General features: G+C 45.8%; 1 long non-coding RNA gene across 3 annotated transcripts in view; it reads left to right on the forward strand.

The window, feature by feature from the left end:
* Positions 1 to 3,581, forward strand: part of LOC140693104 (uncharacterized) — a 47,743-nt gene extending 44,162 nt beyond the window's left edge. For all 3 annotated transcript variants that reach the window (XR_012068762.1, XR_012068760.1, XR_012068761.1), the window contains one exon: positions 3,404 to 3,581. This is a non-coding gene — a long non-coding RNA (uncharacterized lncRNA). The remainder of the gene's footprint in view (positions 1 to 3,403) is intronic.
* Positions 3,582 to 7,308: the final 3,727 nt, after the last annotated feature.

Here is a 7,308-nt window from a genome sequence, read left to right on the forward strand (position 1 = left end):
TTCATGCAGAGAGGTAGAGACATAAGTGTACACGGCATGAACTGGCTCGGCTAGACTGAAGAACAACAAGTAGGGCTAGAGCAAAGGATCCATAGGTGGGAATATCAGGTGCACATGGCCTCTGTCACGATGGGCCTTGTGTGCTTAGACTTGAATGTATCCTTAATGAAACAGGTATATATTGGAATATTTGTAAGTAAGAGAATTGCATAATATTTATGTTGAAGAATATCTGGTTATTCTAGCAGCAGAATGGAAGATACTATTTTTGGGAGAGGCCCATACTTTGGGGGGAAATGATGTTTTGGGAACAACCCAGGTAACCCAGACAACAAGTGTCACACCCCTGCAGAGAGGCCCTGGGCAGAGGGAGAGGGACATGGGAGGCAGAAGTGATGACTGCTGCAGTAGGGACTGCAGGGCTGGGGCGGCGGGCCGCAGAGCTGCTGAGGTGACTTTCCAGTGACCCATCTTGAAAGAGGATCTGCAGGGGCAGTGTAAGGGGAAGAGCTGATTTCAAGATGGTTCTGTGTGTGGCAGTTTGAGTGCAAAGTGTCTATGGGACATCTGAGGGGTGATGTCTGTTGTTAAGCTGGATTCACCAGTCAGGAGCTCAGAGGAGCTGTGGGTGAGGCCGTGGGGGCGATTCAGTCCTGCCAGGCGGAGGACTGAAGACGAGGCCCTGGGGAAAAGGGCCATGAACATGGCAAATGGGAGACGAGAAATCCACCAAGAGAGAGAAGAATAGCAGAGCAGTTGGGAGAAAGCTAGTTGAGGCAACACAGAGAAGGCTGTAACCTGGCTTAAGAGGGATTTGAACACTGACTAAAGGGAGCATAGTGAGAAACGGGGGGTTTGTGGGGCAAAAAAGCAAGGGCTAATTCCCACCTTTAATTGCCGAGACTGGGGAAAGGGAGGAGGAGGACTAAGGTAGCCTTTAAAAAACAGATCTGTGTGTATCTGTGTGTGTGCATATGTGCACACACACTTTTCTGCCTGGGCTTTTTAAATTTATTTAAGTAAAACAAAAATTAAGGGGGGAAAACACTCCACTGAGAGGAAAATATTTGTCCATGGCAAAAGCTACCTGGTAATCAAATAAACAGGAGCTGAGAATGCCCACTGGTTTGAAACACGCAGCCACCGGCAGTGCAACTCCTGTCTCAGTGCCGCGGTGAGGGCCGTGGGGGATGCAGGGCTCCGAGCCCTGGAGGAGTCATCAGCGCAGGCACTTCTCCAAGAGACTGGACTTTAAAGGGAAGAAGAAAGAGTAGAAAGTATCAGAGAGCAACACAGGGCCGTGAGAGAGGGTTGGGCGAGGGTTAGTTTTGTTTTACAGTGGGCGTTTCTGGCCTTGATGAGTTCCTAGGCCTTTGCTGTTATTGGTCTTTGTTCCAAAAGCTTTTTAGAAAGTTCTTCTCGTTTGAATATCTGAACAGATTAAATCATGTTGGGTTATTTCTGGTATTTTATTTTTTAATTAATAAATTATCTGGAATTTATTTTAATAACAAAAGTGAGGACACTGTGCCAGGTCTTCCAATGATTTAGCTAATTACTCCAGTACTTGAATCCACTGATTTGAAGTGTCAGTTTTATAATATTACTAAAATCTCAAATATATCCACGTCTATTCTTGAAATGCATTGTATTACATTCATACTCTCAGTGCACTATTTCTATACTTTTTCCACGACCATAGATTAATGCCTCCTAGAGTTGGTCCTATTTAATCTTTTTCCAGAATATCCCTAACACTGCAAGTTCAAACTTCCCTCCTCATTATTTTATTTGTATATTTGTGTATATTTCTGGAAGAACAATACGATCACCCTTCAGATATTTTTCTTAAATCCATTTTGGATTATTAACTAAATTTGCATTCAGATTCTAAATTTACTTTGGAGAAATAATGTTCTATGTCCCCCAAGCTTGAGTCTGCCCAATGAAGAGTATGGTGCATTCTACTGCTCATTCAATCATCATATTTTTTTCTTTTTTTTAAGTCATTTATCAGAATCATCTTAACATTTTTAATTAATTTATTTCTGAATAGTCTGTGCCTTTGTTGTCATTATAATGATATCTTTTCTGGGTTTTTAACTGGGTTGATTGCTAATAAACTCCTAATTTCTGGCAATGAGAAGGAGATCTGACAGTGTGGGGCACTCTTTCCAATATGGTGACTGTGAGCAGTGTGTTACCTTAGGATGTCCACTTGCCAATTTGCCAGTGGCTGCACCCACTCCACACATTTCTGCTACTTACCTGCCCCCTGTAGGCAGATGAGTTCATGTAGGGTTAGGTGGGTTATGGACACAGATACTGATATCACTGCTGCCACACTGCTGACTCTGTGGCATCACTAACTCTGGTTCTTGCTCTCTGACCTCCCTGAATATGACAGCTCCTTTTGGGCTGTGGACCTACTGCATCTTTCCAGCACTGTCGGCTTTTATGCAACACACCCCTGCCTCTCAGGTCACAAGCAAATGTCAGCTCCTCCTACACATCCACCCCATCCACGGTCTTGCCGTTCCTGGCCAGAGTGGTCCCTACCCCTTGACTGATCAGTAACAGTAAATGGACTTTAAATTTGCCTCTCATCTTCTGGCTTAGTTACATACCTGTGCTAGTTTACTTTAAAGGTCTGCCAGTTAGGAGGGGAGGGTCTAAAAGTCTTTTAGATTTCTGGCCTTATCATTTCTAACTGCTCCCCCACCCCATGGAATAGCTTACCACAGATCTCTGCTGCCCCATCTGTAGCAATGCCCTGTAAATTACAGACAGAGAGAAAAGAACTTCTAAGCCACCACCACAACTTTGACTTCCTGTGACCACACAGACCATAGAAATATCAAGATAAAAATTCCTGAATAAGAATATTTTTCTTAGGAAGACACTTTAATTGCATACCTTTCTGTGACTTGTAATAACTTCATAGACTCTCTGAATGTGCTGTACTCACCTTCCCAGACTCAAGGGAGCTTGCTCACTTGCCTATTTTCAGTGCATTTCCTCCAGCATTCTCTATGCAGAGCTTTCCCAAAGGTACATTTCTTATTTCTATTTAAATTGTTAGATAAATCCACAATATTCTTTTTTTAATCCTCAATTACAAATCATCTTCCAAGATTGCATTATTTCAACACTGAGAGTGAATAATATGCTTCAAGATTCCCAAGTTTATTATGAGCAAATAACTATGGTTGGTTGAAGATTTTTAAGTATGTTATTCCTACTAAGGGTATATACGTGAAAGAAACAGTTTGAAATAAGTCTTCTTCCCAGAGATATTATATTTGCCTTTTGTTTGGATTCTTTCACTGTTAAACATTATTATTACCGTGAATATGTTTTCTCTTTGGGATTTAGTTCACCATTTGCCCCTCTCTCTTTACAGGAGTAAAGGAATTGATGTTGTCCTTCCATCCGTCTACCACTCCATGTTATGTGTCCATTCCTTAAACAGGTATTCAGTTTGGGTTCACCAGATTATTTGTGGCCTCTTTCCAGTGGCCCCTCTGTTGGCTCTGGAGAACAATATATTGGAAATCAGACTCGGTACGTGGAAACTTGACTACAAATTATAGATGCATGGTGCCAGAAAAAGCCCAGAACATCACAGCGTGGCAGTCAACCATGAAAGTAACAGCAATTCTGGCTGTGGTGGACCAGCGTGAGTAAAAAGGCTTCATTGGGTGAAGACTTAGAAGAGTCCAAAAATGCATTGGCGTTGCTTCCTAAGGAATCCAGTGATGGGTATTGTTTAATATGAGAGGGAGATGCTAACACTATCATCGTTATAAACAACATAGTTGTTGTAATTGTTATTATTTTTTATATAATTTCTTTATAATAAATATTTGTGACTTACAAGACCCTTACAGAGGCAGTTGTTAAGAAGTGTGGCCATTATACTGTTACAGAAGAGTTAATTCAGTAAAAGTATGGTAATAGTATTAATGAGTACTCTTTTGATCCTCACATGAATATAAAGGTTACCCAGGAGTGCTTGTATAATGGAGATAGAAATCAATCCATTTAAGAGTTTGTAGAACCTAAAATAACAGCAGTCATTCCACCGTATTTGACTTCGTGTGTGTGCTGGAGGTGGGGAAACAGATTCCACACATTTTCTGGGGGCACATGTGTTCCCAGGCTGGGGGATATTGGCTAAAAACCTCCACTGCCCATAGAGAGGCACACGCCAATACTTGGCTTAGAGCCCAACCCCCACATTCCCTGTAAGACCGGCCTAGGAAAACACTCAGGGAAGACAAGCTAAGGGATTCTATTAGAAGCCAGGCGCTGCTATCAGTTGGAGGAATATCCTCAAATCCAGGATTCCGGAACCAAGCCTTGTGTTGGGGGGAGTTATGGAGCTCCATTCCACGCAGATGAATGGGGACACAGTTGTTCCCCGTTAGGGAGAACTCCTCTAAGTACTTCCTCAGTCCATCAGGGGGCATTCGATGTTTCTTGGACTCCAAGACCAAAACCCATATTCCCTCGCAGCCCGGCTTAGGGAAACACTCAGTGAATACAAGCTAAGGGATTCTATTCGAACCCAGGCGCTGCTGTCATTTGCAGGAGCCTCCCCACACTCAGGATACCAGAACAAGTCTTCGTGTGTGTGCTGGAGATGGGGAAACATAGTCCACGCATCTTTCTGTTGGCACAGATGTACCCAGGTTGGGGATGTTTTTTAAACACCTCCACTGCCCATAGAGAGGCACTCGCTAGTACTTGGTTTAGAGCACAACCTCCACCGTTGCTAACAGCCCAGCCTAGGGAAACACTCAGGGAAGTCAAGTTAAGGGATACTATTAGATCCCAGTTGCTGCTGTCAGTTGGAGGAGCCTCTCCACAGTCAGGATACCAGAACAAGACTTCATGTGTGTGCTATATGTGGGGAAACAGAGCCCACGCAACTTTCAGTGGAAACAGGTTTTCCCAGGATGGGGGATGTAGGTTAAACAGCTCCACTACCCATGGAGAGGCACAGGCTACTACTTGGCTTTAGAGCCCAACCCCCACTTTCCCTCACAGCCCGGCCTGGGAAAACACTCAGGGAAGACAAGCTAAGGGATCCTATTAGAAACCAGGGTCTGCTCTCTGTTGGAGAAGCCACTCCACAGTCAGGATACCAGAACACATTTTCGTGTGTGTTCTTGAGGTGGGGAAAGAGCGTCCACGCATTTTATGGGGGAACAGGTATTCCCAGGTGGGAGATGTAGTTTAAACTCCTCCACTGCCCATAGAGAGGCACTCGCTAATACTTGGCATTAGAGCGCAAACCCCACCTTCGCTCACAGCCCGGACAAGGAAAACACTCAGGGAAAAGAAACTAAGGGATTCTTTAGATCCCAGGTGCTGCTCTCAGTTGGAGAAGCCTCTCCAAAGTCAGGAAAACAGAACACTTATTCGTGTGTGTGCTGGAGGTGGGGAAACATAGACAACGTATCATTTAGGGGGCACAGGTATTCCGAGGTTCGGGATTGTAGGTTCAACACCTCCACGTCCCATGGAGACGCACTCACAGATACTTGGATTTAGAGCCATACCCTCACTTTCCCCCGCATTCTGGCATAGGCAAACCATCAGGGAAGACAAGCTAAATGATACAATTTGAACCCAGCCGCTGCTGTCAGTTGGAGGAACTTCCCCATACTTAGGACACCGGAACCAAGCCTTGTGCGGCGGGGAGCTGTGGAGACTCACTCCACGCAGATGAATAGGATCACAGGTGTTCCCTGTAAAGGAGAAGTCCTCTAAATAGTTCCTCAGTCCATCGGGGGGGCACTCGCTGCTTCTTGAATTCCAATCCCAACCCCCAGCATTCCCTCGCAGCCCGGGATTGGTAAACACTCAGGGAATACAAGCTAAGGGATTCTGTTAGGATCCAATTGCTGCTGTTAGTTGGAGGAGCCTCTCCACACTCAGGATACCTGAACATATCTTCGTGAGTGTGCTGGAGGTGGGGAAAAATAATCCACGCATCATTATGGGGGCACAGGTGTTCCCAGGTTGGGGATGTAGTTTAAGCACCTCCACTGACCATAGAGAGGCACACGCTATTACTTGGATTTAGACCCCAAACCCCACCTTCGCTGACAGCCCGGCCTAGGAAAACACTTAAGGAAGTCAAGCTAAGTTATTCTATTAGATTCCAGGTGCTGCTGGCAGTTGCAGGAGCCTCCTCACACTCAGGATATCTGAACACGTCTTTGTGTGTGTGATGGTGGTGGGGAAACAGAGTCCATGGATCTTTCAGGGGGCAAAGGTATTCCCAGGTTGGGGTTTGTAGTTTAAACACCTACACCTCTCATGGAGAGGCACTCGCAAACACTTGGTTTTTGAGCCCTAACCACACTTTCCCCCGCACTCTGGCCTAGGTAAACCATCAGGGAATACAAGCCAAGGGATTCTATTAGAACCCAGGGGCTGCTGTCAGTTGGAGGTGCTTCCCCACACTCAGGAAACCAGAACACTTCGTCGTGTGTGTGCTGGAGGTGGGGAAACAGAGTCCACGCATCTTTGTGAGGGCACAGTTGTTCCCAGGTTGGGGATGTAGTTTAAACGCCTCCACAGCCCATAGAGGGGCACTCGCTAATACTTGGCTTTAGAGCCCAACCCCACCTTCGCTCACAGCCCGGCCTAAGGAAACTCTCAAGGAACTCAAGTTAAGGGATTCTATTAGATACCAGGTGCTGCATCATTTGGAGGAAACTCCCCACACTCAGGATACCAGAACACTTCTTCGTGTGTGTGCTGGGGGTGGGGAAACTAAGTCCACGCATTTTTCAGGCAGCACAGGTATTCCCAGGGTGGGGGTTGTAGCTTAAAGAACTCCACTTCCCATGGAGAGGCGCTCCCTAATACTTGTCTATAGAGCCTAAACCACACTTTACCCCGCACTCCGACCTAGAAGAGCCATCAGGGAAGGCAAGCTAAGGGATTCTATTAGAAATCAGGTGCTGCTCTCTGTTGGAGGAGCCTCCCAACACTCAGGATAACTGAACACGTATTCGTGCTCCCAGTTTTTGGAAGTTCCCCACACTCAGGATTCTGGAAGAAAACTTTGTGTGGGTGGGATTTGTGGAGCCCCTCACCACGCGCATGAATAGGGGCACAGGTGTTCCCCGTTAGGGAGATGTCCTCTAAGTACTTCCTCATTCCATCGGGGGGCACTCGCTTCTACTTGGCCTCCAAAACCAACCCCCACATTCGCTCACATCCTGGCCTAGGAAGACACTCAAGGAAGTCAAGCAAGGGGATTCTATAAGATCCCAGGTACTGGTGTCA

The sequence above is a fragment of the Vicugna pacos genome, unplaced genomic scaffold (assembly GCF_048564905.1).
Source record: "Vicugna pacos unplaced genomic scaffold, VicPac4 scaffold_19, whole genome shotgun sequence".
Classification (NCBI taxonomy): Eukaryota; Metazoa; Chordata; class Mammalia; order Artiodactyla; family Camelidae; genus Vicugna; species Vicugna pacos.